Source organism: Lissotriton vulgaris, chromosome 1_1 (assembly GCF_964263255.1).
Source record: "Lissotriton vulgaris chromosome 1_1, aLisVul1.2, whole genome shotgun sequence".
Lineage (NCBI taxonomy): Eukaryota > Metazoa > Chordata > Amphibia > Caudata > Salamandridae > Lissotriton > Lissotriton vulgaris.
This window is the reverse complement of record NC_141685.1, coordinates 899435895-899455166: the sequence shown is the minus strand read 5'-3', so window position 1 is coordinate 899455166 and position 19272 is coordinate 899435895.

Here is a 19272-nt window from a genome sequence, read left to right as displayed (position 1 = left end):
GAACCGCAAATGACGAGTTTAGTAAGTGTGCGCAGTTTCGCTGCGCTAACTTAAACCGCTCGTTTGTTATGTGGGTTTTTCATCTGTACCCACGGGTTCCATCTTAGATACGGCATCCATTTTGTCTCTTGCCCTCAAGTAGCCAGCGAACGGATGCTGTCCGCTTCGCGACCCTGGGATTCCCAAGATATTTGCGGAAGACACGTGTTCTTTGTAAGTGTCTTTATGATGAGGGGGATGATACTGTAAGGCAGATGGCCCCGCTCGAGGCTCATCTCGCCGTGCCGGTTTATTGTCTCAGCCGTGCATCTCATTAGGCACGTCCCTTTGATGCCTGTATCTCGTGTTTCCCGATACCTCCCCTTTTACACCCTTTCCGATCTCCCCACTGTCTCCGTCTTCCTCTGCACCTGTCTTTGTTCCTATTTCGATCTGTTTTACTGCCGATTGGAATGCACTAATGTTGGGAAGATGGGTTTTTACAGTTGGGAACCACCAAATGTTTCCGCACTTATGTTCCGAACCTTATGTGTATCAAAGTGACCAAAGCGACCCCTCTGGGGGATAATAGTGGGAACCGGGTTGTAAACCTTTGTGTACCATGTTGTCCTATGGGTAAAAACTGTATAAAAGGAGCGATCCACAGAACCAATTTGAAGCAGTCTCCCCAAGTTGCACGAGTTGTACTTGTTGTGATATCTGTGTTCCCTGCAGCAAATAAACCTTGAATCTTTGACGTCGAAGGAAGTGTCCCGTGTCTCTGTCGTTCGTACGCCGGAGCAGGTTACCCACGAAGGTTTCAGGTGTTGTGCCCTGGCACCGCTGGGTCTTAAAGAACCCAGTCCTTCAGCGGTCGCGTCCTAGTCGGGTGTGTTCGTGTTGATGCTTGCCTATGTTTGTGCTTGGGTATGTGGCGCAGTCGCGTCCGAGTTGGATGGGCTCCTGTTGATGCTTGCCTATGTTTGTGCTTGGGTATGTGGCACAGCCGCATCCGAGTTGGGTGTGCTCGTGTTAATGCTTGCCTATGTTTGTGCTTGGGTATGTGGCGCGGTTCCATTTGAGCCGGATAGGCTCGTGTTGATGCTTGCCTATGTTTGTGCTTGGGTATGTGGCACGGTCGCGTCCGAATCAGATGGGCTCGTGTTGATGCTTGCCTATGTTTGTGGTTGGGTATGTGGCGCGGTCGCATCTGAGTCGGTGGGCTCGTGTTGATGCTTGCCTATGTTTGTGCTTGGGTATGTGGCGCAGTCGCGTCCGAGTCGGTGGGCTCATGTTGATGCTTGCCTATGTTTGTGCTTGGGTATGTGGCGCGGTCGCGTCCGAGTCGGGTGGGCGCGTGTTGATGCTTGCCTATGGTTGTGCTTGGGTATGTGGCGCGGTCGTGTCCGAGTCAGGTGGGCTCGTGTTGATGCTTGCCTATGTTTGTGCTTGGGTATGTGGCGCGGTCACGTCCGAGTCAGATGGCTTATGTTGATACTTGCTTATGCTTGTGCTTGGGTATGTGGAGCGGTCGCGTCCGACTCTGGTGGTTCGTGTTGATGCTTGTGTATGTGGCATTGTTTGCATCGGACTCTGGCGTTTCGTGTTTATGTTTGGCTATGTGGCATCGTTTGAGTACGTTTCGGTTGTGTGGGGTTGACGCTTGGCTATGTCTAATCTTGCGAGTCAGAGTCTTTCTGGTCAGGCTCCTTGCCTGCCGAATAGTCTGTAGGATTATATTTCCAGACGAATCCTTCAGATGATTCAGGCATCGCATCATACTCAGCTATTCAGAAGGCGTGGGTACGGTTTGGTCGGAAATAGTGGCAGGTCTGTGTCGGATAGTAAGTTTTGCGGCCGAGATCGGAATCGACTCCTAAGTGTAGAATTTCCATTAGTAACTCTAATTGGACAATACTTTTGGAGTTAATATTCAGGACACAATGTTTATGTCAAAGATATTCTAGTATCACTTCCAGGATCTCAGTTGGGAACTGAAGTGACGGTGGTGACGTTGGCAACCTTTTAAAGAGAACACAGAGCCGGTTGGACAGTGTAGATGCCTGCATGAAGGTGCTTGGCATAAGAGATCCTGTTTCCTCAAACCAAAAGGTAATACCAACCCTAAAAAAGGGTTTGTGAGAGTCTGGAACCTGAGAGTAAAAATGACAGAAAGTCATGTGAAATACACTTAAGCATTGGCTAAAAAGGCATGACTGGTTTGTTCCACTAGATATTGCCCTGATATAGATGTTAAAGACAAATGTATTTTCCCTCAAAAGTTTACATTATAAAATTCTGAGTGGAAGCGCTCTGGTTCAGATACAGCTAAAAGAGTTTGAAGGGGCCAATGCAAAAACAGGCATAATTGGTGAGCAGAGTGTAAAGTAAAGGCTTATGAACAATGAAGAACCAGGAGATGAAGGTATGTTCATTAAACAAGCTTTACTTCAAGATAAAGTAAGTTGACCAGGCATAAATACTAGAGCACGTCTGCATCAGTTGCAGTCGATTCGGACAGCAGGATCGAGTGGGAGCGTCCGGCTCGCAATAGCTCCAGGAGTAGGACTTTGGGGGTCCGCGTTGAACTCCCTGTTAACCGGAGCCTTACAACTCGGACACAGGGGAGACCCATGGGTATGTACGGTGCGGATGGCACCGATGCCTACCCAATGTAGGGGGTGCACTTGTCCGCGACGTACCCATTCAGTCAATGGGAGCCCATGTACGTGTCGTTTGACGTATGATTTTGTAGTGGGAGATTGGGTGATGGTAAAATTTGATGATAAGGTCAAAAAAGGCATGTCTAAATTTTCTTTACCCACTCAAGTCTTGAAAATTTCTAAAGGGTCTCTGTTTCTGCATAAGAAAGGGTGGTGGAATAAACGGGTTATTGTTAAGCTTACCCCTGAGCAAGCAAAAAAGATTTTTACATCTAAACATGTTGATGATGTTTCTTCTTGCTCTTATTTTCCTCTTGGCATTTCTACAGATGAAATTTCTTCTGGTAACTCGCAAAACATATGTATATCGGATTCACAAGATGTTTGCACATCTAATGAAAGTTATAGTAAGAATGTTGAATCAAATGTTGATTATCATACTGCACCCAGCACCTCTAATGCTTCCTTAACCCTTTCTCCTAGGAATCATAGGAATTGCTCTTTTCCTTCACGTTTTAAGGACTATTATTTGTCTTAAGCTTGTTTTATCTTTTGTTAATTGTGTTCTTTTTATTTATCCAAGGAAGGGAGAAGATGTAGTGTATAACTTAGCTTTCTTGTACTTTCTCTATGTTGTTTACTGATAATGATGTGCATAGGTTCTGTGTTCTCTGGCGCGCACTTTTGAAGAGAATGTTTCTCTTCAAAAGTGCATCGCTCGTGATCTCCTTCAGTGCATTCATGACCGGCTCCCATTGACTTCTATGGGAGTCCGACCGAACCGAGTCCGACAGCATACGGCCACATCGTACTCGCTCGGTCAGACTGCAGGGGTCCGGATCGGTCGAAAAACACCCCGGATATGGCTCGGTCGGAGTGCTTTCCAACCCAGATCAGAATCGGCCACAAAATCGTCGGATGTTAAGCGAGGGGTGAGACAGGGATGCACCTTGGCCCCTATCTTGTTTACCTTATATATGAACAATCTGGGGGCGGCCCTGTCATCCGCGGTTCAGTGATTAAATATCGAGGGACAGAATATCGACTGCCCAGAATATCGATTCAAAAATATTGAGGGACAGAATATAGAATCCCAATCTAAAAACAGGTAAGTACTAAAATATCGATAGTAAAAATATAGGTAACTAAAATATCAAATGTTTTAAATGTATTAAAAATAATATAAAAGTAATTAAACAATAAACACAATTAAATAAAAAATTGTTAAAATAATGTAAAAAAGCTTGAAATGCAAAAATAAATGTAATGTAAAAAACATTATTTTTTCAACATATATATTACTTAATAATATTATAAAATAATTGTTAATCTTAATTATAACATATTTAAAACATTATTAAAAATATATTTATATATATATATAAATAAACCTAATATATAAATATAAAAATAAATAACTTGTAATAATTTAAATAATTAAAGTAATACTTTTTAGGTTAATTAATAATTTACACTACATTAAATACAACAAAAGTTAAAACATTACATAGCTAAGGGAATAAAATTAGTATTCACACTCCAACAAGTGCAAAAGTAGAAAAAGCGCTGGATAGCAGGAGGGTAAAAATTACTATTCCCACTCCAGTGAGTGCAACAGTAGGGAAAGCGTTGGATAGTGCAGGGGTAAAAATGAATAATCCCACTCCAGTGAGTGCATTAGTAGGGAAAGCGTTGGATAGCGTAGGGGTAAATATTGCTATTCCCACTCCAGAGAGTGCAACAGTAGGGAAAGTGTTGGATAGCGTAGGGGTAAAAATTACTATCCCCACTCCAGTGATTGCAACAGTAGTGAAAGCGTTGGATAGCGTAGGGGTAAAAATTACTATTCCCACTTCAGAGCATGCAACATTAGGGAAAGTAATGATTTAATATGTAAATAAGAGTAAATTAATTATCAATACCAATAAAAAATTAATTACAATTAATTACCAATCACAAAATATTTAATAATTAATTATAAATACCAATAAATATTATTTATTAAAAATTAATTTCCTATTAATAATTATTACCAAATTAATTTTCCATACCAAAAATGTAATACATAATAAATAATGTACCAATTATTAATTAACAATACATTATTTATCAAAAAACAAAAATAATTTCAATAATTACTTAATTACAATTAAATTACTTCCACCGTATCACCCACAACCCACTCCAAATAATACATTAATACAATTAACAAATATCAATTAAACAATTAATTAAAATTAATTACCAATTAATAAAAAATAATGACCAATTAATCATTAATTAACAATAAATTAATTATCACAATACATATAAATACAACTAAATATTTACTTCTTACAATTAAATTATTCCCCACCCTATACCCTATAAACTCACAACCCGCTCCAAATAATAAATTAATACAATTAACATAATTATCAATTAATCAATTAATAAAAAAGAATTACCAATAAATAAAAAAGAATTACCCATTAATAATTAACAATAAATTATCAATACATATAAATAAAAATAAATATTTACTTCATTACAATTAAATTACTTCCCACCCTATTCCCCTATAAACCCACAACCCTCTACAGAACTAAGACACAAAGTTACATTAAAAATAATGAGTTCCTACAAATTAATATTTAATTTACTATAATTAAATTACTTCCCACCCTATTCGCCTATAAAACCACAACCTGCTACGGAATTAAATTACGCAAATATTAAATACCATAAAATTCATTACTTTACAAAAATTAAACATACATTACAAAAATAATATATAATTTTAACACCTATACTAGCATACATAACATAAAAAAAACATATGGGAAACGAAATTTCTAAATTCGATATTATGGAAAACTATATTTCTAAATTCGATATTATGGAAATCGATATTTCTTACCTCAAATTCGATATTCTATACAACTATATTTTGGGAATTCGATAATCTGGCCTCTCTATATTTTTGATTCAATATTCTGGACAGTCAATATTTAAAATTCGATATTTTCGGTGTTTACCGTCACCGCTAAATGAAACATCCCTAGAGCAGGTTCCAAACTCATTCCTGCTCTGCTATATGCAGATGATACAGTTTTACTCACGAGGACACCAATGAGGCTACAAAGACTTGTAATCACTTTTATTGATATTATGATTTCGCTTGACCTCTCCATTAACTTTTCGAAGTCCCATATAATGTTGTCAAGTAACACAAAACGTGACAAGCTTACACTCCTATGTAAAGGTGGAGAACTGACAAATGTTGCTACATTTCCTTATTTGGGTATTTTGTTTTACGAAAATGGGTCAGGGATAGCTCAGCAAACACTGAAAAGAACACTTTGTCAAGATCGGTAGTAGCCACTATGGATTTTGCAAGGAGACTGGGGAGCAAACCTTTACGACCACTACTGAAGCTTTATCATGAGAAATGTATACCTATGGCCACGTATGGCAGCGAGGTAAGGAGGCAGATGATTTGCAGGTGGTTGAAAATAAATATGTGCGGAAGCTTTAATTTTTCCCCCCACCCCCGCATCTCTAATGGTCTCTAATGGTGCATGAAGAACTAGGGCAGGGTTGTATTCTAATGGCATAGCAGTGGCCCCTTTAATATGGTGGTTAAAAATATGGTCTAGCCCCACTCCTACCCTGAAACAATTTGTTTTAGAACATTGCATTAGGCCTGACAGGGCCGCTGATGTTCCTTGTCTGGGTTACATCTCACAGCAGCTAGTGACTATAGGGCCCCCTGATCTTTTTACACATCCAAGACAGATGCACCCTGGTGAGTTGAAAGTATTTAAAAGGCGATTTCTAGCCAAAAGGATGGTGGAAAGGGAAAAAAGTGAACTTTAAAAACCCAAGCTATGACAATACTTAATTTTGAGTCCTGGGATACTAGAACAACCTTACTGGTCATATATTAAAAATGTACACCACCGTTTTCTTTTAACCAGATTTAGGTTTAATTGTATTCATTGGTGACTTACGGTCCCCAAGGTTTTTTTTAAGCCAGGGGCCCAGAAGTCCTGCTCTTGTGATGATTTCTTGGACCAAGATCTTTTACACTTTATGTTTTTCTGTGGATTTTATAATGATCTTCGGATAAAATACATCCTACTACTCTTAAAACACTGTAATTTTGCACAAGTAAGGCCAACTCTGATATATCTGCAAATGTTGTCTTCACCTTTGATATGTTTCGTAGTTTTATAACCAGAGCCTTACAGCGAAAGAAGAGATTTGACCATGCACTGAACCGTTCCTAGATTTGTCATATTTTAGTGGGCACTGTTTTTAATTATTTGTCATTACTGTGTATAGAATGCACTTTAATCAGGTCTAAGTTGAATAGTAGCTTTGACCTAGGTTTTTACGTCTTGTTAAAGCAAATATATATTAGGGCTTTGATACCCATACATGGTAACTGTAAATTAATTATTGGATCTGGCCTTTCTACCAAGTATTGCATTAGCTTTTTAGTTTTTTATTCTTGGTGTGTGTAAATGTGCTTTTTGGGTCAATGCTGGCCGAATAAAGTGTTATTTGACTTGGCAATGCCACTGCATTTTATTCACCCTTTACTGTGGTACGAGGAGGCTCAATTACCATGTGATGTTGATGTATTGAATAAATGTATTGTCGAAGCTCTCTTGGGGGCCTTCTGGGAAAATCCGCAGATGTTATAGTCATTGTGCTTTCCAGGAAATTTTCCAGATGCTAAGGTATTTGTGTTTTCCTGTGTCAGCAGAATGTCAACTACATTCAGGAAATAGAATATGGTTATTCTTTACTCACTATAACTGGAAGTCAGTTCAAAAGGATGACTTGAGATTTGAATAATGTTGCCCTAAAGATGAATTATGAGTGTTGGGAAGGTAATGTTCACTGCATGGTATATGGGCGTGTCTCCCTACACTGAGGGGCCGATTCTGATCTGGGTCGGAAAGCACTCCAACCGAGCTGGATCCTTGGTGTTTTCCGACCGATCCGGACTCCTGCAGTCCGACCGAACGATTACGATGCAGCCGTATGCTGTCGGACTCGGTTTGGTCGGACTCCCATAGGAGTCAATGGAGCCGGTCGTACGACCCGTACATGGGCTCCCATTGACTGAATGGGTATGTCGCAGACAAGTGTGCCCCCTACAGTGGATATGCGTCGGTGACATCCGCACCATACATGCCTGTGTTGGGGAGACCCATGGGTCTCCCCCTGTGTCAGAGTTGTAAGGCTGCGGGTAACAGGGGGTCTTACGCGGATCCCCGAAGTCCGATTCCGGGAGCTATTGAGAGCCGGACGCTCCGGCTCGATCCGGCTGTCCGTATCGAGCATCGTACTAGCTCGGTCGTGAAACGTCTCCATTGCACGCCACGGTTTGCTTGTGACCGAGTCGTACGGAGCGGTGCGGACCCAGAAACGATTTGGAGAGGAGATTTCGCGCTTGTTCGCATCGTACTTCGACGTCCGGAATCGGCCCCTAAGTGTTCAACTGTGTGTCTATCTGCCTTCTTGACTTTTATCTTGCCAATAATGTCAAGCTAATTCAGCATTTGCAGAGGCCTAATTCTGCTGTTAAGTGTATACCCAGAGCCTTGCACTGCCATCTAATGTGTCTGTGACAAGCATGTGCAGCACACAAACAGTGCCATAGCCATGTGTGTGAATGAGCTTAAGGAATGGGTGTTATCCATTTTGGATAACCTTGGTTTGACATCGCACACAATGGTGAGTGAGGATAAGAAGTTTATGGCCAGCATTCCTGTATCTGAGGCAAGTGGTTCCTGCCACTCAAGTGAGGAGGACGGAGACTAGCTTACCTTTAGATATTCAATGAGGCCTTTTTAGGTCTTGCCTGTCAATGCGCATGCGCATTGAGCTTGTGAGACTATAGGGGCTTAAACAGACTTAAACCAACTTGCGATTCCATGGTGATTCCTTGCAGTGCAAGTCAAATTTAAGCTCAATGCGCAAGCGCATTGACATTAAAAGCGCGTGCACATGAAAGCGACAAGGCTCCCTCCCACGGCTATCACCACCCCCAGCCGCCAGCACCTCCCCTCACTCTCCCCGCACACAGCCAGGCTCGCATTTCTCCTCCCCCTCCCCAGCCGCCAGCACCTCCCCTCCCTCTCCCTGCAGTTTCACGGCTGTGTCTCGTCTTAAAACCGCAACTCCACGACTCCAAGCGCCACCGCCTCAGCCTGCACAACTCATTTTTTTCCAAGTGAAGCAGACTATTTTTAAAACAAAATTTGCCAGCCTTCGCCATCTGTTCCCCAGCCCCCAGCCGCCATCACCTCCCCCCGCACACAGCCAGGCTCGCATTTCTCCTCCCCATCCACTGCCGCCAGCACCTCCCCTCTCTCTCCCTTCACTCAGCCAGGCTCGCATTTCTCCTCCCCCTCCCCAGCCGCCAGGACCTCCCCTCTCTCTCCCTGCAGTTTCACGGCTGCGGTGAGCAGGTTGACACTACAAGAGCAAACCACTACCAACAGAGCAAAGCTTGTTTGTATATGAAAAGGAAAAACGAAGTCGACGTTTGGGTGCAGGCATGCCGATAGCGCCACTTCCATGCTGTTCCCTTGCAATGGGCCAATTAACAAGTGTCAGAAGTAAACAGAACAGAGGCGCCAGGAGAGTACAAACTAGACATTACTCCTCCTTAAATCCTGCATCCTTTCGGCGGGGCGCGCGCCACGCTCTCTCTCTGTTGCCACATGCATTAAACTGCCCAGACAGCCCACCCCCTCCCTCTCCGGCGTGCGCCGCGCTCTCCCTCTGTTGCTAAACGCATTAAAGTGACCAGGCATCCCACCCCCTCCCTCTCCAGCGCGCGCCGCGCTCTCCCTCTGTTGTCACACGCATTACACTTAGTAGGCAGACCACCCCTTCCTCCTTATGCTCGCTCGAGTTGCAGGCAGCCCACCTCCTCCCTCTCCATACTGAGTGGATTTAAAGCTAAAGAAGTTAAAATGGATTGAGTTTGCATCAATGAATCCTATGTACAGTGGTCATTACAGTGACAATGGCTGATGAATTTGTAAGACAAAGATAACTACACGAATTTATCAGTACAATGATTCAGATAATTAAAGGATTGGTGGCAGGGTAATAGCTTGAAAGGGTTCAAATTGGAATGATGATCAAAATAAAGACTTGTTTGAGAAATGCATCACACAGATAATGACTAAGATTTCTAATAGTAATGACAATTCCTATTTGGTCCACTCCACTACTATTTAGTGCAATTTCACGATCTTGTGATCAGTGGCTTGCAACATAAACATATGATTATATTCTAAGATTACAATAGTGCTGCAGGTCTGAACGAGTTGGCCAGAGGCTTGGCGTGACAAAAAAAGGTTCAAGCAAGTCTAGGCCATTCACAGTCGCCCCTTCTCTAAGGGACATTGAGGACAATAAATGAGATGATTTGAGTTGCTGTGCACAACTAATAGAATAACTTTCATGTGAGCCGCGTTTCTTTCTATTTGGCATGGCTATTAAGCATGAGCGAATTTTGCGGATCTCGCGTTCGCGAATTTTGCGGATTTGCGGATTCGCAATCCGCAAAATCCGCGAATTCCCGCGAATTTGCGGATTTTTTTTTTTGTGTTCGCCCGTGTTTCTGCCAGTTTGCGAGGGTTTTGTACACTTTCGCAAATTGCGAACTTACCTATCGGGTCGCAAGTTTCGCGAACTTGTTGTTTCTACGTGTCCAGCCTGTTTGGGACACTCTTCTTCATCACTGCCACTCTCTGTCACCACTGCCACTCTCTGACTACTCATGCCACCCTCTGGCCCACCCATGCCACCCTCTGTTTCATCACCACACCCTCTGGTTGTCCAGTGTACATTATTTTCGGCAAAGCAAAGCACACCTTCCCTGCCTCAAGTGACCTGAATTAATTTGGGGCTGATTAATGTGTCACAGAATATTTTTTTAGCTGGCACCTGCTTCCTTAGTGCGCCCTGATTAGTGATCTTTTGCACTTGCTAAGTGCTTTCATTGTTGCAAAATTAGTTACAACACCTGCCCTGCCCCAACTGACAATAATGAATTAGGGGCTGATTAATGGATTTTAACTTCCAGCCTGGCTCCTGCTTGTCTCCCTTAGCTGTAATTCAGGACCTTTGTGGCATATGTGTAACTATTCTGAGGTTCAGAGCAGGGTCACATAATAGTTTCAACTGGCAACTGAACTCTGGAGGGGCCCCTCAGGAAGCACTACAGGAAATGGCTACTAATGATGAGCCTGAACTTTTGAACCTGGTAAGTAGTTACTTTCAGTTTTGCTAAGATCGTATTTCTGCAATTTTGCACTTATTCGCGGGGCGCGAACTCACGCGAACTCACGCGAACAGTGCGAGCAAAATCCGCTGCTCGCGGATTTGCGGATTTTGCGGGAGATTCGCAAATCTCGCGGATTGCGGATTTCCCGAAAATCCGCAAAATCCGCGAGCGGAACGGATTTTCCGCCCATGCCTAATGGCTATGCTGTAGGGGTCCACTCGTCAGTCGCAGCACCACTTGTGGACACAGCTATGGAGATAAGCTGGCATTAAGTGGTACAGTGTTCATTTAGCAAACTATGTGCATATGATTATAGTTGGTATCTGTGAATAGCACATGCCAGTGGGATCCTAACTCCGATCTAAATCTTTACACATGTTTTATTTTTTGTTGTAACAAACTTCAGTGAAGTTGCTTTTACAAACGAGATATTTGGAGAGCTGCCTGGACAGACATTATTGTACTATGGAAGACATATCTTACAGAAAGGTTACTGGTTACTCAAAAGGCATGATCTTGTGTGATACTTTACTCTCTGTGGAAATCTATGGTTCTGACAGAGGTTGCTACTTGAATTTAAGTCACCAATATATTACTTACTAAAAAGGAGTTGTTTCCAACTCTTTTACTTAACTACAATAGCGACATTGGCCAAACTGTGTGCTGCTCCAATGGAAGCCAATCATCTGATAGGGAAAATTACTGCAGCAGATCTAGTCGAGGGTAAAAGATTAAAAAAAACGATTCTAAACTTAAGGACAGGCGAAGAATATGTTTATTTGCAGATTTTAAAAAAAATGTCATAGCATACAAAAACATACACACCAACTTACACACGCTCACACACACACACACACACACACTCACCCACCCACTCACGCACTCTCAACCACCCACGCACCACTCTCACCCACCCCCACAGACCAGCTCTAATGCAGAGAATGCAATATATATGTCTCTTCCTTTAGTTCACCTAATGCAACACATATCTTCTTTCTGATGAAAAAACAAATAAAGTACGAGGAAAAATAACAAACGTCGCTGAGCAAAAAAGCAAGAAAATTGAGGGAAACTCAAAAACATACATGTAACAATCATCTGATAGGGAAAATTACTGCAGCAGATCTAGTCGAGGGCACAAGATAAAAAATAACCGATTCTAAACTTAAGGACAGCCGAAGAATATGTTTATTTGCAGATTTTTTTAAAAAATGTAATTGCATACAAAAACATACACACCAACTTCCACACGCTCACACACACACACACACTCACCCACCCACTCATGCACTCTCAACCACCCACGCACCACTCTCACCCACCCACACAGACCAGCTCTAATGCAGAGAATGCAATATATATGTCTCTTCCTTTCGTTTTTTTTTTTTTTTTAAACACTTTATTGAAGCAGGTAAAGCAATCCACATTGTCATCAAGCTTGTACACACCATGTACAGAGGAAAAGCAAGTGGTATCAACAACAGAGCAAAGTGTACATGGAATCGTCCATCATGATCGCATAGCAGGATATCATGTATACAGCAGTGTAAATTTTTTCTGATAGGGCAACAGAAATGAATATATAACAACACAAATTGCATGTAAATGAGAAAGAAAAGAAAAAGGGGAAAAGAAACAGAACACATTTTGATCGTCTTGCGAGAACAACACTTCAAGTCAGCCAGCATGACAATGCACAATAAAATTGGCAACAACCACCTTAGAGCAAAAAACATACGATGTCTGGCACCACCCTTCAAGGGTACAAGCAGCCATCAAGAGCCAACATACGCGGCTGAAGACTGAACAGTCCACCAGCCGGAACCAGCATAGCACCACAGCATGCAGCCCCAGGGAAAAAAAGGCTCCAGTGCCAGGAAGGATGAGGAACCCCTGGCCCACCAGGACCCGACCACCACCCACAAGAAAAAGGAGTGCGCCGCAACGAGGTCAACACCAAAGCGGGGTCAAAGAAGGAGGGTTCATGTTCTAACCCACCCCTGTCGGAGAGTTGGGATGTAGGGATTGAGAGGGTGCCACCTCCGCCCTCCCAGCTAGATAATGGCGATATGGACCCCAGATATCCAAGGGGCGAGAGGATGTCGAAAGCTGTTCCGAATACTCCACGCCGTTCACATTACAGAACGCCACGCTCCTGAGCCACGACGCGACTGTAGGAGCACGTCGCGAGCACCACAGCAGCGCCACCTCTCTTTTGGCCAACAGGAAGCAAATGGACGCCAACTTGCGAATTTTGCGAGGGAAATTGGGCACATACCCCAGCAGGGCAATCTCAGGCGTGACAGTCAGTTATAGATCCAGTATTTCACCTAACGCTCTGTGTACCTCAAACCAGTAGGTGTACAAACTCGGGCAGGTCCAGGAAAGGTGTGCAAAGTCAGCCTGAGGGGCGTTGCATTTAGGGCAGGTATGGGGTCTGGTGGGGTCAATCCTATGTGAAAGCGCCGGTGTATGATACAGTCTCCGAAGAAACTTAAAATGTATAGGTTTGTGCTTGCTATTCATGGAGACCTCCCTGGTCATTAGCCAACACGCCTCCCATTGGTCATCTGTGATCTGTGCGCCTATATCAAGTTCCCAAGCGGTGCGGACCGCTTCATCCGACGAGGGAAGTGAAAACAAGCACAGCTTGTAAAGTTTGACACCATGTGGGCCCCCGATGTGGTCTGTGTGATGTGTGTAAGGGCTGGGGTATCATCCGGCGGGAGAGGGAATGTACTGAAAGTAGCTCTCAACAGCGCCCGAACTCTTGTAAGTATAAATGTGTCCATAAATGTACAATCAGTGAAGCGAGGGTCTTCCGTGATTGTGAAAACGTGGCCATTGGGAAACAGATCGCCAATCGTGTGCAGCTGGAATTTCGACAGCGATCTGCTTACCACCGTTTCGCCCGTTATAGGGAGCCAGTGGGCGATAGGCAGCGGGAGGGCGGAAGAGTATAGCGTGTCTACGCGAAGCAAGCGCATGAGTTTGTCCCAAGCCCAAGTCGTTGTGGTGAGTGGGAGTATGTCCCGTGGTTCTCGGGGGAGGCCCCTGGGAAGAATCGTTGCGAGGCTCACCGGGAGCGCCGCGTCAGCCTCGGGCCGCAAATGCGGAATCTTGGCATCAGGATGATACCAAGAGTGTGCGTAGGAACACTGGGCGACCAGATAGTAAAGGTAGAAATTCTGGGACCCCAAAGCCACCCCGCTCGTAAGGTAGAGTTAGTGTGCGCCAGGCTAGTCGTGGGCGTTTTCCCCCCATACTAATCTCAGCAAGGCAGTACGCAATTGTGTAAAAAAAACCTTGGTAAGAGGAATCGGAATATTATTGAAAAGGTACAAAAACCGGGGAAGGACAACCATCTTAACAATGGCAATGCGCCCAGCCATTGACAAAGGGAGACGGAGCCACCTATCGGTGTTATCCTTCAGAAAGTCGAGGGCTCGACCATAGTTCAGGCGGATAATGGACACGGTATCAAGGTGTATATGTATCCCCAGATACTTAACAGACTCTTCGCACCACTCCAGTGGGAGGGAGCAGGGCCACTGCACGGTGGCAGGGGTGAGGGGAAACAATTGTGACTTATGCCAATTAACCCTAAGGCCAGAGTACTCGCCAAAGCGTGCAATCTCAGACAGCAGGGGTTGTAGATTGGTCTCCGGAGTACGGACATATAAGACCATGTCATCCGCATAGAGCGAAACTAAGAGAGGGCCCATATGGAACTGCAGCCCTCTGTGGAGATGTTTTTCCTGTAAGTGTCGCACCAAGGGGTCCATCGCCAAAATTAAGAGCAAGGGAGACAAGGGGCATCCCTGGCGGGTACCCCGGAAGAGAGTAAATCTGTCTGAAATGGTGCCGTTCAGGCTAATGCGAGCCGCGGGAGCAGTGTACAGCAGTTCCACTGTCGCGACAAACATCGCGGGCATGCCCATCCTGCGCATCACATCCAGAAAAAAGGGCCATTCTAGAGTGTCAAAAGCTTTTTCGTTGTCTAGAAAAACCGCGGCAGCAGGGGTGGCTGGATCGATTCTGTGTAGAACTGAAAAAATCGTGCGAAGGTTCAGTGATGTTGATCTCTGAGGGACAAAGCCCGATTGTGCTGGTGATATAATGGTGTTAACCAGCAACGCTAACCGCATCGCCAGCGCTTTGGCCAAGATCTTACAGTTTAGGTTAAGGAGTAAAAGTGGGCGATATGAGCTGCAGAGTGTGGGGTCGCGCCCTGGTTTGGGCAACAAAACTATGACCGCTTCGCGAAGCGTCGGGGGAAGAATACCAGAGTCCAGGGCCTCGGCGTACACTTCCATAAGTATGGGCACTAGTTCTTCCTTATATTCCTGATAAAAATCGGCCGTGAAGCCATCAAGGCCAGGCGCTGAGGACCCCTTTAAGGAGTCGATCGCTTCCACAATCAGTTCTGGAGTGATGGGATGAGCCAAAAAATCTTGCATGTATTTCTCTAGGTACACCATAGCGATCTCGTTAATGTACGGCCCCGGGTGGCGACATTCTGCTGTGAGGGCAGTTCTGTAAAGATGCCGATAGTAGGCCAAAAAGGTGTTGCAAATGGCGGGGGTAGTAAAATGGCGGTCGCCCTGTGAATCCGATATTTCAGTAATATATGCTGCCTGTGTCAGGATCCTTCCTAATGAACGGCCAGCAAGAGTTCTCAAAATGAGCCAACAGGACTGGAATCTGGCCCCTTCCTGGTCCAAGGCGTGGAATTCACGGAATTCCAAGATGGCGGGCGAGCAGGACAACTGCCAGCCTAAGCTGCCAGTCTAGTCTCCTGAACATTCTAGAACAGAGTTCAGGTGAGGCGCGCGCTCTATCAGAGCTGCGCACTTCACCAAGAATTCAGCCCGAGGCAGTTAGAGATTTCGAGTTAGAGTAGGAAACGTTTAAAGGAAAGGTTATTTACTGATTTCGGGAGCAGTTTAGAGATTTATTCCTGGTAGCGACTAGTACCATAGTTTCCCTGCAGAAATTGCCACGTTGGGGTCTGACAGAAGAAAAGAAAAAAAAGAAACATTCTGAGAGACTTCTTCAAGAGAACGTGTGCCGCTTCAGGAGCAGAGCCAGCTGTCTTCACGTCAAAGAAAACGGCTTTCACAGAGCTAAGTGAAAATTAATTTAGACAGTATTGTTGCAGAAAAAAGGAATTACGCTTTCAGCCTGTGACATTTAAAATCTAAGAGATAACAGTTGCGTTTTCAGCAGGTGTTTCGAGACACAGCAACAAGAAATTAAACTCGTCTCCCAGAGAATTGTAAATAGTTGTTAAAAGGCAATTTAGACAATTACTTGAAGTAAATGGAAAGAAAAGGCTTACCTGAAAGAAAGCAGCAGTCTGAAAAGAAGAAAGACAAGTACAGATCACATAAAAAGAATAGCGGAATGCAGCATTGATGAGGTATTCACAAGCCAACATACAACACAAGAGGAAGAATAAAAGACACAGAGTTGCATAGCGTGGTAGGTCTGTAGTCTAGAAAAACACATATTCTAAGAGAAATAATAGAGTGGAATATTAACACAGTCATTTCATTTTAGTGAGTTTGAACACAAGGCAACTCCAGTTAAGAAAACACACAGTAGAAAGAAGAGCTGCAGGTCTATGCAGTCCCATGGGTATGTAGGTTCAATTAACAAGAGAAGGAGGTAGAACATAGTTAAGATTTATAGGCTAAAAATATTTGTATGTTTTAGTATTCACAGGAACCTAGTTTGGCTGATAAAGTCAGAGGAGGATTCGCTGGAGTATCGAGGGACCGGACCAGTCTCTTCTGTGCCTTTATTTTATTATGGTTATTTTCTCCACTTTTCCCCTTCCCTTCTTCTGATTGCTTGGAGTTATGATTTTAATCTGACTCCGACTGATTGGAGAGAGGGAGTTGGAAAGTAAGCATCTTCTGTTCCTGTGCAAGTCGACATAGAAGAAAAGGATTGGAAATTCGTGGAGCCCTGACAGAGTGAAGTGACCACGTTGTAAATTTGCACCCGAACAGAATGGTTGAGGGGGTTAATTTACAGACCTTAGGGGCGGTATTGGATGCCATCCAAAAAGAGTTAGTGACAGTTAAGGAAGAGAAACGGGGTTTGGGGCAGGAGGTGATAAATGCCAGAAAGGAAACAGCAGAGTTGGCGCAGAGGATTAGGCAGTCACCTCCAGGAAATAGGGAAACTCCCGCCACATCAGCTGGGGATGTCAATAGGTTAACTACACAGGTGATACATTCTTTGTCACCAGTCATTCCCTTAGCTGCACCAGAGAGATTTAGTGGGGACCCACAGAAAGCTCAAGTATTCATTACGCAATGCTCCCTGCATTTCATGTGTCGTCCTTCTATCTTCCCCGACGCACAATCTAAAGTGGCATTCATCTTGTCTTATTTGAGCGGAGATGCAGCAGCCTGGTCAATGCCCATAGTGACTCGAGATGACCCTCTCCTGCAGAATTATGATGAATTTAAAAAAGAATTCTTGCGCATATTTGATCGAAGGCGAATCTCTCAAGCTGTAGACAATGAGCTATTAGAATGAAATTAGGGGAATCGAGATTTGGTGGCGTATTTGGCCCACTTTAATAAGTTAATAATGGAAACAGATTGGCCGGAAAGCAAAAGAACAGCAATTTTTTATCGAGGCCTGAGGGATGAATTAAAGGACGGGTTGGCGCAGATTCCCAACCGACCCACAGAGATTTCAGCTCCCATAGATTTGGTCCTGGAGTTGGATTTCCGGCAAGGGGAAAGGCGAGGTGAAAGGAAGCGAGAATTTCGAAGCACCGTGCCCCGTTTTGACAGGGCAAGAACAGACGTAGGAAGAGTTGCGGAAGAGTCCAACAACCCAGAACCCATGCAGATAGGGGCAATAAGAGGTCCGCTTACCAAAGAAGAAAAGGAGAAGAGACGAGCCAGTAATTTATGTATGTATTGTGGTTCCGGTGGACATTTTGTGAGGAATTGCCCAAAGAAACCCAAGGGATCGTACAAGCCGAAGGAAAACTAGTTGCACCACCTGTAGAAGGAGTTGTACAGGTGGATGCGAGTCAAAATCCAACTCCACAAGAGCATCAGCTGGCCAATACGCTGCAGTCATCCTCCCCGCATCTGATTCAATCCATGACAATTAAATTCCGTCAGGAGGTTAAGAAGGGAGTGACGGTGATGGTGGATTCAGGGGCAACAGGGAACTTTTGCGATCAAAAGTTTGCTGCCAAAATAGGATTGAAGGCAATACTCAAGGAAAAGAGTGAACCAGTTAGAGCCATCGATGGAACAAACCTATCTTCTGGGCCCATAGTGAGTCATACCGAAATGGTGCGGTTGATGAGAGAAGATGGACATCAGGAAGAAATCCAGTTTAATCTAATCGATGCTCCTCAATTCCAGCTAATCTTAGGACTTCCTTGGCTCACAGAGCATAATCCGACCATCGATTGGGCCGCAAGAACTATAGAAATGACTTCGGATTATTGCAAGAATCATTGCTTTGGAGACCAAAAGAAAAAAGATCAAGACAATCCAGCTCAGGCCCTGTGTTCAGCGAATGCAGTCGTGTGCGTAATCAACACACAGTCAATACCATCGCAATATCAAGATTTCGAAGATGTGTTTGATGAGCAGGAAGCTGAACAACTACCTCCCCATAGAGTATACGATTGCAAAATAGACTTTGAACCAGGAGCAAATATGCCATGTAGCCGAGTTTATGCTTTAACTGAGAAGGAGCATAATCATTTAAAGGAATACATTAACAAGTATTTGGCTAACGGATTCATTCGCCCCTCCCAATCTCCTGTATCTTCGCCTTTGTTTTTCGTGCCTAAGAAGGAAGAGGGCGAGTTAAGAACTTGCATAGACTATCACGCAATCAATCGGATAACCAAGAAAAATAGGTACCCCCTCCCTCTCATCTCAGTTTTGTTGGACCAGGTGAAAGGAGCTCAGATATTCACCAAACTGGATTTGAGGGGGGCCTATCATCTCATTCGAGTAAGAGCCGGCGATGAGTGGAAAACCGCCTTTAGAACTCGCTTTGGATTATTCGAATATCAAGTGATGCCTTATGGGTTGTGCAACGCCCCAGCTGCGTTCCAGCATTTCATAAACGATGTCCTTAGTGAGTTTATCGATCAATGTGCAATAGTGTATATAGACGACATCTTGATATACTCCGTCAACACCCAGGAACATCAGAGTCAAGTGAGAAGAATATTACAGAAGCTGAGAGAAAATAAGCTGTTCGTCAAACTAGAGAAGTGTGCCTTTGATGTGACAGAAGTGGAATTCTTGGGGTTTGTCATCTCGCCAGCTGGAA